Source organism: Myotis davidii, unplaced genomic scaffold (genome assembly GCF_000327345.1).
Source record: "Myotis davidii unplaced genomic scaffold, ASM32734v1 scaffold496, whole genome shotgun sequence".
Lineage (NCBI taxonomy): Eukaryota > Metazoa > Chordata > Mammalia > Chiroptera > Vespertilionidae > Myotis > Myotis davidii.
The window spans coordinates 1,136,467-1,150,598 of NW_006289398.1; positions in this window are offsets into that span (position 1 = coordinate 1,136,467).

Here is a 14,132-nt window from a genome sequence, read left to right on the forward strand (position 1 = left end):
AAGCTATGCTTACTGGGGCTTACTTTCTAGGAGAAGCAAAGTGATAAACAGATACATGGCAGGTGGTGGTAGCTGCCATGGAGGAAATGAAAGTGGCTGTCAGAGTTGGGTAGGATGTTCTATTTGATGTGTGACCAGGAAAGACCCTCTGAATCAGGTGACATTGGGGCAGAGCTCTGAAAGTTGTATGGTGAGGGAGTGAGCCACTGGGTATTCATGGCAAAGGGATTCCAGGCGGAAGCAACGCCATCTGCCAAGGCGCGGGAGGGAACCATGCTGGCCTAGTCAATAGTCAAAGAGCTGCATGGGGATTGGTGTGGCTGGAGAGTGACTGTGTGTGTGTGGGGGGGGGGGCAGGAGAGGGGAGTAGAAGGAGACAATGTTAGAAAGGTCAGAGTGTGGGAAAACCTGAGTGAAGTAGGAAATCACTCAGGGTTTTGAGCTTTGGAATGACATAAGCTGACATATGTGCTTAAATGACTATTCTCTCTGCTGTATGTGGCAAATAGACTTAGAGGAGTAACGGTCTATTTCTAAGCAGGGAGACCACTTAGGAGGCCATTGCAGGAATCCAGATATGAGGAATGATGGAATGATGGTGGCTTCGACCAGGTGCTGCAGTGGAGCTGGTAAGAACGGATAATTTTAAAGGTAAGTGCAGTAGGATTTCCTAATGTACAGTATGGGGAGTGTGAGAGAAAAGAAGGAGTCAAAGATGACTCTGAGATTTTTTCCCTTGAGTAAGTGGAATGACAGAATTTCCATTTACTGAGCTGGGAAAGACTAAGGGAGGACTATACAGGGTGGGGGAAAGTAGGTTTACAGCTGTTTGTATGGAAAATAATACACTCTGTGTTTCAAGAACTCACAACTCTAAACCTACTTTTGCCCCACTCTGTATTTGGGGTGGAGGGAGATAGAAATCTGGATGTTTCATGTGAGGCGTGTTAGATGTCTTATGAAAGTGATGTTAATACCACAGGTTTCTATAATCTTCTTTGGAGAATAATTTAAAATAGAATCCCCAGTGACAATACTTACATCTTGGGAACTACCCAGAGAATACACCTGTGACCAGTGTGGTATGCTGGTAAATCTTTAATAACCTGCTCTCCTGGGGAAAATAAATTCCTAATTTACAGCATTTGCCAATTCCCATGGTGTAAACACTTCACCAAAGCCAATTTCAAACTACCGATGTGAAGTCACTGAATGTGAAGAGGGGAAGTGCTCACCAGCTCATCCACAGATCAGCTCTCCCAAACCAGGGTGAGCAGCACGCTCCCCCTTCCTTGAGCCCCTGACTCTCTCAGAAGAGAGAGAAAGAAGGGAGGCAGGGACAGTTTTCAAAGGGAAGGTGATGGCCTTAGGTGGTTATGCTTTAAACACCTTTGCAGGGATTTTGAAAAAAAAAGGTTGTGAGAAACCCTGAGGCATTTGTATTATAAACAGCTGCCTTATTGTTGGAACAAACTGAGGCAAGATCTGACATTAATTATCTCTAATGTAAAACAAATTTACTCACAAATTTCAATGAGGGGCAGAGCAGGGCTGGGGAGGCTGGGGTTCCTGGTCCCACAAATGGTCCTCCAAGTCATTGTGGAAAGGAGGGAAAGCTCCATCCTCTGTTGGTTTCTGGTTTCCCAGCCCAGGGTCTCTTTGGAATCAGTCATGGAGTGCCTGCATCACTTGCAAATTTGGGGGAAGGAAAACGTTTGCTCTAGGCTTTGACCTGCTCTCGAAGAGAACTATTTTCTCAGGAAAACGAATGACATTAGGTTTGCATTAGACTGTTGTCCAGTCAGCAAATTAAAGATTCTTGGGCAAAGCTTTATTTCCTTCTGCACACCAGAGCAGGGGTTGTTCATCTTGTCTGCGTTTTTTAATAAACTGGAGAAATTTTTAGGGTACTCATGCTGGGGCCCCACCCTGAGGTTCAGGTCAGTTGGTCCACTGTGTAGCCAGGCCTGAGAACCACTGCACTTGAACTTCAGGTAGTCAGTGAGAATCAACCTGATCACTTCGTGGTTGTTGAAAGAGCATTCTTACATATAGGACAGCATCTCAGTAAAGTGTAAGGAATTGGCGAGTCCAGGGTTCTTGTCCTATTTCTGCCATTTAGCATGTGTGTTTGGAAAAGCTATTGAACGAGGTGAACTTCAGAGGGTTGGGACAGATGGCTCTAGGTTCTAGGCTCAATCGCCCCCCTGACACTCTGTCTGCTCAAATAGGGAAGCTGTCCATAAGAGCTTTGCTTTGGCCCCTGCGAAGGAAGCCACCTGCATGTGTGAGGACATGTTTTCAGACAAATGGCAGCCATGCTGTTGTTTGCAACTAATCAAAGAGCTGGTAAAAGATCACGAGAAGGACTATCTGAGCAAAACAAGGCTAGGCTAAAGATTTGCCCAAAATTAAGCATCTTGTCTGAGTTAGGTTGATGTACAATCCTAGCCTTTCCCAACTCCCACACCTGAGTTTAGTTTCCTGGTTTTATTACCTCCCAAGGATGCGGCAGAACTAAGGGGACCCAGCCCTCTTCATGCAGGCCCCCTCCCCAGGAGTATTCTAAATTTCCCATAATTCCTGACCTAACAATAAAGCAATCAAAGGTCAATTAAGAAATTCATTCTAGCCTGGCCAGCGTGACTCAACCTATGAACCAGGAGGTCACCATTCAATTCCCAGTCAGGGCACATGCCCAGCTGTGGGCTCAGTCTCCAGTGTGGGGCATAGCTGCTGATCAATGATTCTCTCCCTCTCCCTTCCTCTTTGAAATCAATAAAAATATATTTTAAAAAAATAAATATATTCTAAAATCAAGCAATATTTAACTGCTTGATCTTAATTTAATCTTCTGAGTTATTAACAGTAGGAGTTTTTTTCCATGAACACTGGTCATTAACTAGTGGTCAGTCGCACTAAACTCTCACTATAGGGTAAGTCTACATATTCTCTTTCCTGTCCTGTTCCCCAAATTCAGAACAATTCCATCCTCTCCCCTCCCCTCCATGCACATACTCCCTCACACATAGACACAAAATTAGGACCCAACGCAACAGAAAGAACACAACAGCAAAGCAGAGTGGATGGAGAATGGATGGCAAGGGGCTGGTGGTCCATCAGAAGGACAAAGGCCCAGACAATGACCGTTTCCGAGGAGGATGAAGAAAATCCCCACTAGTGAACATAGCCCCAGCCAATGGCAAGCCCCCCACCGGCTGTGGGGCCTGATGACCCCCAATGGACACCGCCACTGAGAGGAGTCAGAACTGGCTCTGGGCAGGCAATCTTGGCCTCCGCTTATCACGCTGTGACACTTCCGGCCTTTCTCCACCTCCTAGTGTGTCTCGGGGGAGGCTGGAGACGGAGAAGCGCTGAGCTGCCAGTGGCTGCAGAAGCTTTGGATTAAGGGAAGTAAGTAGAATAGAAGCTTTGTCTGTTACATCCCCCCAAACACTTTCCAACAGAAAAATGTAGATAGAAAATGAAGAGGAGCCGAAATGTTCAGGGCTTCAGCCTGAAGGCCAGATGCGGGAAGCAAATAAATTCAATGCTTTCAACAAGAGAGCAGGGCAAGGCTGCCAAACAGGCAGGGGAGGGGATCCTCTGTTTGTCCTACCTCTCTTCTCACCCAAGAACACAAGTTATGAGTTTCATGGAAGTGGATGGCGGAATGAATCAGTTACCATCACCAGGTCACCATTATTCAAGTACCAGAGACAGCTTAGCGAATCTTGTCTCTTGCCTGTATTGGTCCGTCTGCCTGATAAGTTCCTTCTTATCCAGCCATGGGCAAACTATGGCCCATGGGCCGGATCCGGCCCATTTGAAATGAATACAACTATTGAAAAAAAAGACCGTACCCTTTTATGTAATGATGTTTACTTTGAATTTATATTAGTTCACACAAACACTCCATCCATGCTTTTGTTCCGGCCCTTCGGTCCAGTTTAAGAACCCATTGTGGCCCTCGAGTCAAAAAGTTTGCCCACCCTGTTCTTATCCCTCAGGTACCAGCTCATATGTCACCTCCTCTGTGAAGCCTCCCTGGACTCCCCCATGTAGAACCTATGGCTCCTTCTCCTTTGTTCCCAAGGCCTTCATCAACACTCTCCAAGGATTTACTGTCACGATGTCATCTATTTATGTGTCTGTCTCCCCAAGCAACTGGGAGCTCCCAGGGTCGAGAGCTTGACCCTGTTCATTTTCTCATCCCCAGCACCTAATACATGCTCACTCAGGGGACAGATGGATGGACAGACGCAAAGATACCAGGGCATTCAGAGGGGCTACTGCTCTGAAGAGGGATTTTCATCAACAGGAGACAGGGGAGCTGCCTGACCAGGAGGCAGACCTTTTCATAGGCAGCAAGTCATCTTTTCTGGAAGATCGGAAGGGCTGTCAGCAAGATCTGTGCCTGTCTCTGGGCCTCCCTCGGGCCGGGAGACAGGAGGAGGCCACCAGAATTCAAGGACAATGTCCGGAAGCAATACCTCCTCTGCATCTATTCTTGGTGAGGATCCCCAGAGGTTAGGTTTCTTCTAGAAAGTAGCCACTGAAAGAAAGAAATTCCTTTAAAAGAAAAATTATCCTGCTATTTCCAAAGAAATTGGCAGAAACTTTAAATATCTGCTTGGTAATCCGTAAGTCACTAAAATTCACCCTTAAGCAATAACAGTATAGGCATTGCAAAAGTCGCTGACTCAAAAAAGTTCAGGTTACTGGAAATGGAACAGAAAAAAAAAGAAGAAGGGAAAAAGAGGAAAGTAAAACTGAAGGGGTCTCCAAGAGAGCAAGAAATTGGGACGGGGTGGGGGAGATATAAAATCACCTGCCTACACGAGGATTTTAACTGTCTACTGGGAAAGTAAAAAAGAGTTCAGTACAATATTGGGCTTACACTTAATGGATCTCTCTCTCCTCTCTCTCCTCTCTCTCTCTCTCTCTCTCTCTCTCTCTCTCTCTCTCTCTCTCTCTCTCTCTCCTTCTTACAACTATTAACCTAAATTGCACAAACCTTGACTTGCTCCCTTTCAGGACAGAGCCAACGGCTACAGTGACTGAGAGCGCACGGCTAGATGTCAGACGTGAACTGAAGGCCACCACACAGTCTTCCAGCCACAAGGCCTTGAGCAAGCGACTCAGGTTCCCTGAGCTTCTGTCTCTTCAGCTGGAAACGGCTGCTGGGGTGGCTGCTGCACGTGACAGATCTCAGCACCGGGCGGGGCCGGCACAGAGAAGGGGCTCAGGACAGATCTCAGCACCGGGCGGGGCCGGCACAGAGAAGGGGCTCAGGACGTGCAAGTGGCCATGACAGGAGGAGAAGCTTTCAGAGTCATTGCAATCATCATCGTGATAACAGGAAAGCATGGATGGCGGGGACTTAGAAAAGAAGGGACAAGTCCCAGTTGCAGGCAGAGTCTCCTGGAGTTTCTTCTATAGCTTCTTCTCCGGTGGATCAAACATGTTGGTCTTTCTGTAGAATCCTCCATAATGTGCGAAAGATCCAATTACAGTCAAAGAATTTACCAGGAAGAGTGTTAACGTATTTGGTTAAGCTTTTCAAACAAGTGATTGAAACAGAAAGGTTTTCTTTTCTAAATAGTCAATTACCAGGAAAACCCCACACCCCAGGAGCTTGGCGCTCTTGGGTTGGAGTAGTTCATTGTTTCCAGGGGCCTGAGAAACTGCCTCAGTGCAGATTTCTTTCTAGAAATCTACCAGACAGTTTCCAATTGTTATGTCCCCAACATAACATCATCTGGAGGATTTGAATACACCCCACAAGAGGAGGCCTTTGGGGGCACTAAAACTGAAGTGCCAGTGTTGAGCACCAACCCCAAGTTCAAGGATTTTGTCATAATAGAGTCCATTGATGAAGGCAGAACTCTGCCATAGAGGCTTGGAAAACTCATCAGGACAAAGTCTTCCTCAATTTTATTATAGCTTTTCAAGGTGCAAAGGCGACATTGAAATATTAGAACATGGGATGTATGTGTCTGCACACACACACACACACACACACACAACGAAAGCAGGTATGAGGATTATGAGCCATGTCCCACACCTGACTCTGCTGTCATGTCAAGAATGCTCCCAATTTGCATGAGTCAGTTCATGAATGACAAAAAAAAAAAAAAAAGGCAAAAAAAGGCGGGGGGGTGGGAGGAGTAAGGCGTTAAAGCACCAATAAAACGTAGCCAACTTACTAGGATCAGGGTTATCTTAGCCCATTCACGCTGCTATAACAGAATATCATAGACTGGCTGGCTATTAACAACAGAAACTTATTTCTCACACCCTGGAGGCTGAGAAGTCCAGGATGAGGGCCTGGCAGATTCTGTGTCTGGTAGGAGCCACTTGCTGAGTCACAGACAGCCATCTTCTCGCTATATGCATCCTACATGGCTGAAGGGACAGGAGCTCCTTGAGGTCTCTTTTATAAGGACACTAATTCCATTCATGAGGGCTCCACCCTCAGGACCTAATCACCTGCCACAGAACCCACCTCCAAATACCATAAGTCAGAAAAAGTCAAGAACCATATGATTTCACTCATATTTGGGATATTAAACTGAAAACCACAAGTGAACAAACAAGAAAAACAAACAAAAACTCCTAGACACAGACAACAGTATGGGCTACCAGAGGAAAGGGAGAGAAGGAGATAGTGAAGCATAAAGAGGGTCAAATATATGGTGGCAGCAGCAGATTTGACTATGGGTAGCAAACACACGATGCAATATACAGATGGTGTACCATAGAATTATACTTTCAAACCTATATAAGTTTATTCATCAATGTCACCCCAATAAATTTAATTAAAAACAAAGGTCAATAGAAGCTAAAAATAGAAGTGGGACTCTCAGAATCCAGTGTGGGCTCAAGAGGAGTCTTTGAGGGAGGAGTAATATGTTGGCCCTCTGGTGCCATCCCATGTAAATGGACACCAGCTCTATACCCAGCGAAGCCAGGAGGAGGGATGGATGACCACCAGAGAGCATTTCTCCAAAAGGCTAGGTTCCTGACCCTGACCCCCACCTCTGACCTCTTGCAGAACCACACGTGGAGCCTCTCTCGGCTCCCACGTGGATGAGGGCTTCTTCCCCTGCACTAGGGGAGTCCAGCAGACAAACAGCCCTCCAGGGGCTGGAAGCCTCCATGTGCTTCCCCAAGAGACACACCGAGGGGCTGGAATACATGGAACTCAGAGGCCAAGCAATCAAAACCACTTTTGGCAGGAATACATGGGCCATCAAGAAGCTAATTTAGATCCCTCCTGGCTGATTTGGGTCTGGAAGGAACAGAGGAAGAACAGGAAAGTATGTAGTGAATTGTCAGAAGGCAGGAAAGACCCAAGGCCTTGGTCTTAATCATGTTCCATGTGAAGAAGTTCTGGCATGGTTCATGCATGCAACCTGCCAAACCTTGAGTAATGGGAACAAACAAGGAAGGAGAGAGAGGGAGGACTGAGAGGGACTGGTGGGGAGAGGGAAATCAGGCTGTGTCTAGGTGGTGGTGCCAAACATCTGGGTAAACCGCAAACCGTCTAAGCCAATAGCAAGCCGTTTTGTCTATAGAATAGCAAACATCAAATCTGAAAACGTCTAGGGCACAGCACTGTAATTTTGTTTTGTTTTACTCTTCAGTGTGTGTGCAGATGTTTGAAAACTCCTTGAGGGCATAAGCGAGGCTTATTTATTTTTAGGTGCCTCCGCCTTCCAACACTTAGTATGTGTCTGGTACATACATATGTTTGAGGAAGCACGAGAGGGAGGAACGGAGGGAAAAGGCCATGTACAGATCATCCCCAAATCCTTGACGACGGGATGACCATATCATTTACTGTCCAAACTGGGACAACTCTCAGAGTAAAACAGGGTGCTGATATGGTTGCCCTTAAAGGCCAGTCATGCATGACAGACCAAGTCATTGGAAAGGAACTGCCTTTGTTATTGTCAAACACTGTAAGTTAGACAAGCTCAGAGTTCACATAAAATAAAAGACCGAAGTGCCCGGAGCAGGGAGAGGGACAGGAAGAGTGAGAAAATGAGACAGGGGTGGTCAGGAACCTGAACTTCATTCCAGGTGTGATGAGATGCCACCGGGAGGTGTTACCTGGGTGAGTGACAAGATCTGATTTATGTTGTGAAAGATCTACCTTGCAGTGTACAGAATGAACTGTAGAGGCAAGGGCAGCATCAAGCCATTGGAGTCACTTAAGTGAGAGAAGGTGGTGGCGTGGGCTAAGGGTGGTGGTTACAGAGAAGGTGGAAAAAGACGTGGTTTGGGATCAACTAATCTAACTGGAGCTGCTGGTGCAATGGACTTAGGAGGTGAGCTAAGAGAGACACTGAGGATGACTCTTAGGTTTAGAGGCTGAGCCCTCATGTGGGTAGCTAGTGATGTCCTTTATCTACCTGGGGAAGCCAGGGGAGGCCTTCACTGACCTCCCTCTAAAAGTCACCCTGTAACCCTCAACCACTCCCTGTCTCTTCCTCCTATTCACCTCCCGTGTGGATCTTGTCAGCATCTGTACTTGTTTCACGCATGGGTTTATTTTGTTAATAGACTGACTCCCCCATCAAATTGTTAGTCCCTCTGGGCAGGGACTTTGCCTTGTTCAACAACATGCCTAGCACAGAGACTAGCATCTAGTGCATACTCAATAGATAGCTGCTGAAAGGAAAACCAAGACAAGTCTTTAAGAATACAAACCTGAGCTCTAGTATATGTTCTGGGACCAGCGGGAACCATGGACAAGCCACTAGATCTCTCTGGTTCTCAGCTCCCACCATTACAATGAGAGAGTGGCATGAGGTGCCTGCCACGGTCCCTTCCTGCTCAAATATTCGGGTACCATGACTTTTGTCCCTTGATGTTCCCAGGTGAGCCAGAGTCAGCAATACCAGGAAGTGGTGCCCAAAGCCCTCTGAACTGAAGACACATTTTGGGCCTAGCACCTGGGAGGCAGGATTGCCCTGTGCCCAAGCTCTCACACCGGTCAGTGGAGATACCAACATCACAGGGAGGCATCATGTCAAGTAGAGCAGGCTGGATCTTTGAGGAGGCAAGTAGCACATCACCCCCATTATAGCACCAGGCATGTGCCAGATGTCCCATTTTTCCAGGGCTGTAGGATGGGGTCCTACCACTGTGAGTCATTGCCTGTGCCCCCTTCCCTTTTCCTTCATGTCTGTTTCCCTGAGTCAATGTTTGGCATATGTTTTATATGCAACACGCCAGCTCATCTTTGCACTGAAAATGACTAAGTCTGCTATCCTCAGACAATATAATACACGAGATTTTCTTCTCCTTTCCCCCTTCCTTCTTCCAGCCCCATGTCCAAAAGGGGACGTTAGAATCAGCCCTGAAGGTCATTGTGAAGGTCATTACTCTGCCAATACATCTGTGATCCCTGGTCTCTCTCATTCCACGTTTGGCATTCCCAAGCCCAACAGCCCCCCTCATCTTTCTGTCCTTCATGCTAACAGAAAAGGGAGAGCATGGGTCAAGGAACCGGCAGATCACCCAAACCCCATGTTAGTCATTAGTTAAAACTTCCTGCATGGCTAACAAGAACCAGAACTCATCCTGGGAATGTTTCAAAACCTCTGCATTAGGCCAGGTTGGTATGCGTTGTAGCACCATCTACTGCGGCTCCGTGCAATCATGCCTCGGCCAATGCTTAGGCCACACCCACAGGAAAGCTCCTGAGAACCAGGGCAAGGCCAGAGCCCTGAGCCCAGCTGTACTGCTGGTGGCTCCACGGCCTGCTTCGCCGGCCCATGTCCAAGAACTCCTCCTCTGCTCCACCTTCCTAACCGTACTGGACCTTTGGTCAGCAGTCCCTGGCCACACTCTGCCTGACATGGGTCCTCCTCTACTGTAGGAACACTGGCAGTGTCCTAATGAATGCCAAGAAGCCAAACCTTCCCCAGCTTACCATTTTACATTTTTCCCCACCTTCCTAATTTGCAGCTTGCAGTCTTTTTTGTAGTCTCTTGACCTTCCTGAGGCTGGTTTGAGTCTAGAGTCCCCTCTCTTAGAATTCCTGTTCCAAAGTTATGTTGGAAGCTTGGTGAATAGCGACATTGGTGACGGTTTTCTCTGCCAAACACGGTTTCTTGCTTACCCGGCTGCTCCCACATTTTTTGTTAGAAAGAGACCTGGTCAGGTGCTCCAAATTCTCTTTGCTCAGGCTTTGCTTGATTTGAAGAAAAATTGCACACCTGATAGCAACTTTAAATGCAACTGCTGGAGGCATAGACGCGCCTTCCAGGTCTGGTCTGAACCACCATCTCTCGCCTAGTTATATGTGTCTGTAACAGGGCCTGGTTACATTTGTCTGTAGTAACAGAAAACTGTCCTGGCCTCTCTACAGCCTCCCTCTCACTCACTTCGGGGTAAAGGCTAAAGTCTTCACAATGGTTTAGAAATCCCTTCAAAATTGGAGGTAGACCCAATGTCTCTCAAACATACCAGGTGCACTCCTGCCTCAGGGCCTTTGCACTGGCAGTTCCTCTACCTGAAACGATTTTCTCTACTCTCTCTACTACTTCACATCTCTACTACTTCACATCTCTACTACTCACTCTCTCTACTACTTCACATCTCTTCTACTCACTCTCTCTACTACTTCACATCTCTACTACTCACTCTCTCTACTACTTCACATCTTTGCGCAAATGTCCTATGCAGACCACCCCACTTAAAATTTCAGCTCCCACCTAGTCTCCAACCCCCCTTGTTCTGTTTTTCTATATCACATTCTAATATACTGTGTATTTATGTATTTAGTATATTATTCTTTATTTCTGTCTCCTCCACTAGAAGTTAAGCTGCAAGAGGACAGAACTTTTTGTCTGTCTTGTTCAGTGATGAATCCTCAGTGATAAAGCTGAGAACAGTTCCTGACACATAGTATTACCAAATGGATAAATTCATTAACCAGTTAATAAGAAGTTCATCTCTTGTTAGGAGTCCAGACACTGGTCTCACTGCTGGGTTCAAATCTCAGAGTCAACTTCTACTAGTTGTGTGACTTTGAGCAAGTTTCTTAACTTTGTTACATCTGTTTATCCATCTGTAAAAATGAGGGGCAGGGAGGTCATGATTACTTCACAGGGTTGTCATTGAGAAAAGGCATGTTGTGTGCTGAGCAAAGTGCCTGGAATACCATCCAGATGGCTGCGTAAGTTCTGACATACTGTTAGTCCCACGGGGTCCAATAGTAGAAATAGAAACCGTGAAAACAGCATGCCTTGGGGGTCCTCTGCTGTACCTCTGCTTCACCTACTCCCTTCACGTTGCTTCTCTGCTGAGGAGAGCCAACTGCGCGCTGAGTATGTGGGTCAAGGGCCCCTGCGAGAGCGCCTACGAGGCGCTATGGAGAGGATCTCACAGAAAGCGATACTCTGAACCAGACCAAGCAGAAACCCGAGTGTCCTGAAGATCTAGAAATCTATCTGGGGAGGAGCGATAGGAGACCAGAGGCTTGTTCACAGAATAGACTTTCTGGGGGAGGAGGGCAGACTCATCCCCAGATGGGCTGGCCAGCAGGCACCCCAGGAGGGCTCTGTGGCCTTCCTCCCTCTCCGCAACTCTGCCATCTCAGGGAAGAGGTGGTGAGATGGAAGGGAAGCCCAGAGCGACACACTCCACCCTGCCCCCTGAGATGATGCAAACATAAGGCTCTTCCCTTCCCGCTGTCCCGCTGTGTCCTCCTCCAGGGCCCAGCATGTCCAAGTCCTGTGAGAGACTCAAGGAGGGACTTTAGAGACCGTCACTCCTTGTCTTACAGAGGAAGGAGCTGAGGCCCAGAGAGAAGCATGTGGGCGGCAGATAGAATTGGTGGCCTCCTCGTGTCCCTCCCACTTACCCCAAAGGACTCCTGCAGCCCCTGCCTGAGGGTCTCCTCCGGCCTCAGGAGCACAGGTGCCCACAGGTAGAAAGGCCAGATGGCCAAGATCAGTGGGGGGGGGGGGGGTGGTTCATGGCCCAGAAGAGACCCTCGCCTACCAGGGGGAGGAATTTCCATGCATGCCACAGTTTCTTAGAGGGAAATTTTCTCATCTAGTTGAGGCCCCAGATTTTAAAATACTAGGGGAACATGCTTTCATATTCAGTAGAAGAGCGTTGAGCTGGAGGGCTTCACCATTACATTCCCGCAGACCTCTCCTCGGGATCATGACTTCCAATGCACAAAATAAAATATATAGGGTTATAAAGGACACTAAATATGTTGAAAGAAAATTATAACATAATTTTAAAATAATGTTGTGACATCATAATAAAGAGACTTATTTCACACGGATAATAAGATCTAAGGCAAGTCATAATTTTAAGGGAGTGACAGGCACCAATCATAGCTCCTGCAACAACTGTGATGGGAAATGAAAATACGTGCGATCCTGTGGTTGACGGTCACAGGCACCGCTTTTACCACTGCGGTGTGTCCCCTACGTTCATCCTGGAAGGAAATTAACGTTCAGTTGGGAGTCAGAGAGTAAAATGCCATGATTTCGCACCAAAGTCAGAGACTTCCCATCAGAGTTCACGGGCGCCCTGGCTTTCCCACATGGACCCTTGGGGGGTCTATGAACACCAGACCAGTTAAGAACACTGGGCCAGAGAATCTGTGTGAGACTCAGTGACCCCAAATTGGTTCAGAGGCCCCTTGAGACCCGATCCCTTCCACCATTCAGTCCTAAAGCATTAGTCAGGGCAGTGCCAGGCAGTCCGTGGTGAGGGTGGAGGAAGCCACAGTGATTCCGGGTCGGGTACCAGAGTTTATACAGAGTGACATCCCTGCCTGACAGCCAGGGAGGGATGTCAGCGGATGAGGGAGATTGGTTATATATACCAGGATATATATCAAATCCTAGCCAAATATAATCAAATCAATAAATATATTAATAATAAAAGCAAGGTTTCTTGCTGCTGGAAAAGAGACTTACACATACAGAGGGAAGGGACTTAAAATGAGCCCTGGTGTTGGATTACAACTGGAGACATCTGTGTGAACTCAAGGTTTTCAATAGATAGAGAAAGGTATACATGCATACACACACACACACACACACACACACTCACACACCAGTTCTGGCCATTGAGCAGGCCTGGGAGCAGCAACCCCCCAATCACAATGACCACACCCAGCACTCGGATCTTGGCTTCCAAATGCTACTTCATACTAAAGAAAGCAGGGCTCCATGGAGAGAAGGCTGGCACAGGGCTGGGGCACGGAATGTACAGATGAGCCCAGAGAATCTCACTGGTCCAGAAAGGCAGGAAGCACTCAACAAAAGACAGGATTCAAGTGAAAGGAATACCAGAGCCAGCTGGGAGGAGATCTCACAGGCCAAACTACAGCATCAAAATAAAGAAGGAGAACTGAAATTAGTGCAAAATAACGGAAAACCATGAATGTGCAGAGATGTAAATGAACAGATGAATCAATGGAATGTTGATAAGGAATGAGATGCGTATAGAGTTTCAAAATACCTCCCCACAAAATACATATCAGTTACACGGGGAAAAAAGAGTAACTTTACAGTGGGAAAGTCTAGAAGACACCAACTTAATCAAGTGATCAAAGGTAACAACACCAGTCATAGCATGAAGAGACATCTGGGCCACGTGATAGGATGCAACGAAGAGAGTATAACCTCGCTGCCGTGGTATTCCTGCCCAAAATGCATGGTCTCAACAACGCGAGGAAACATCAGACAAGCCTCATGGAGAAATTTGCTACAGAATAATTTGCTTTGAAACTTCAAAGTGTCATGGTGATAAAAATCAAATTATGCTCCCAGGCCGAGGAGACAAGACAATTAAATGCAGCACGTGGTTCCGAACCACCTCCTTTCGCTATCAGAACCGGAGGACAATGAGCCACACTTGAGTGAGGGGTGAGGGTGAGATGATAGCGAGATATCAACGTTAATTTTCTGATTTTTATGGCTGTATTGTGGTTATGGAGGCAAATGCCCTTTTTTTGTGGGAAACATCCTCTCAAATATTCCAGGTGATCAGAGACAGGTCGGAAATGTGCGGCCTCCAGGAGAACAGGTTTGCTGGGCACCACGGCTTCACGCATGGGCACTGAGCGGAGGCCGGCAGGACTGGCA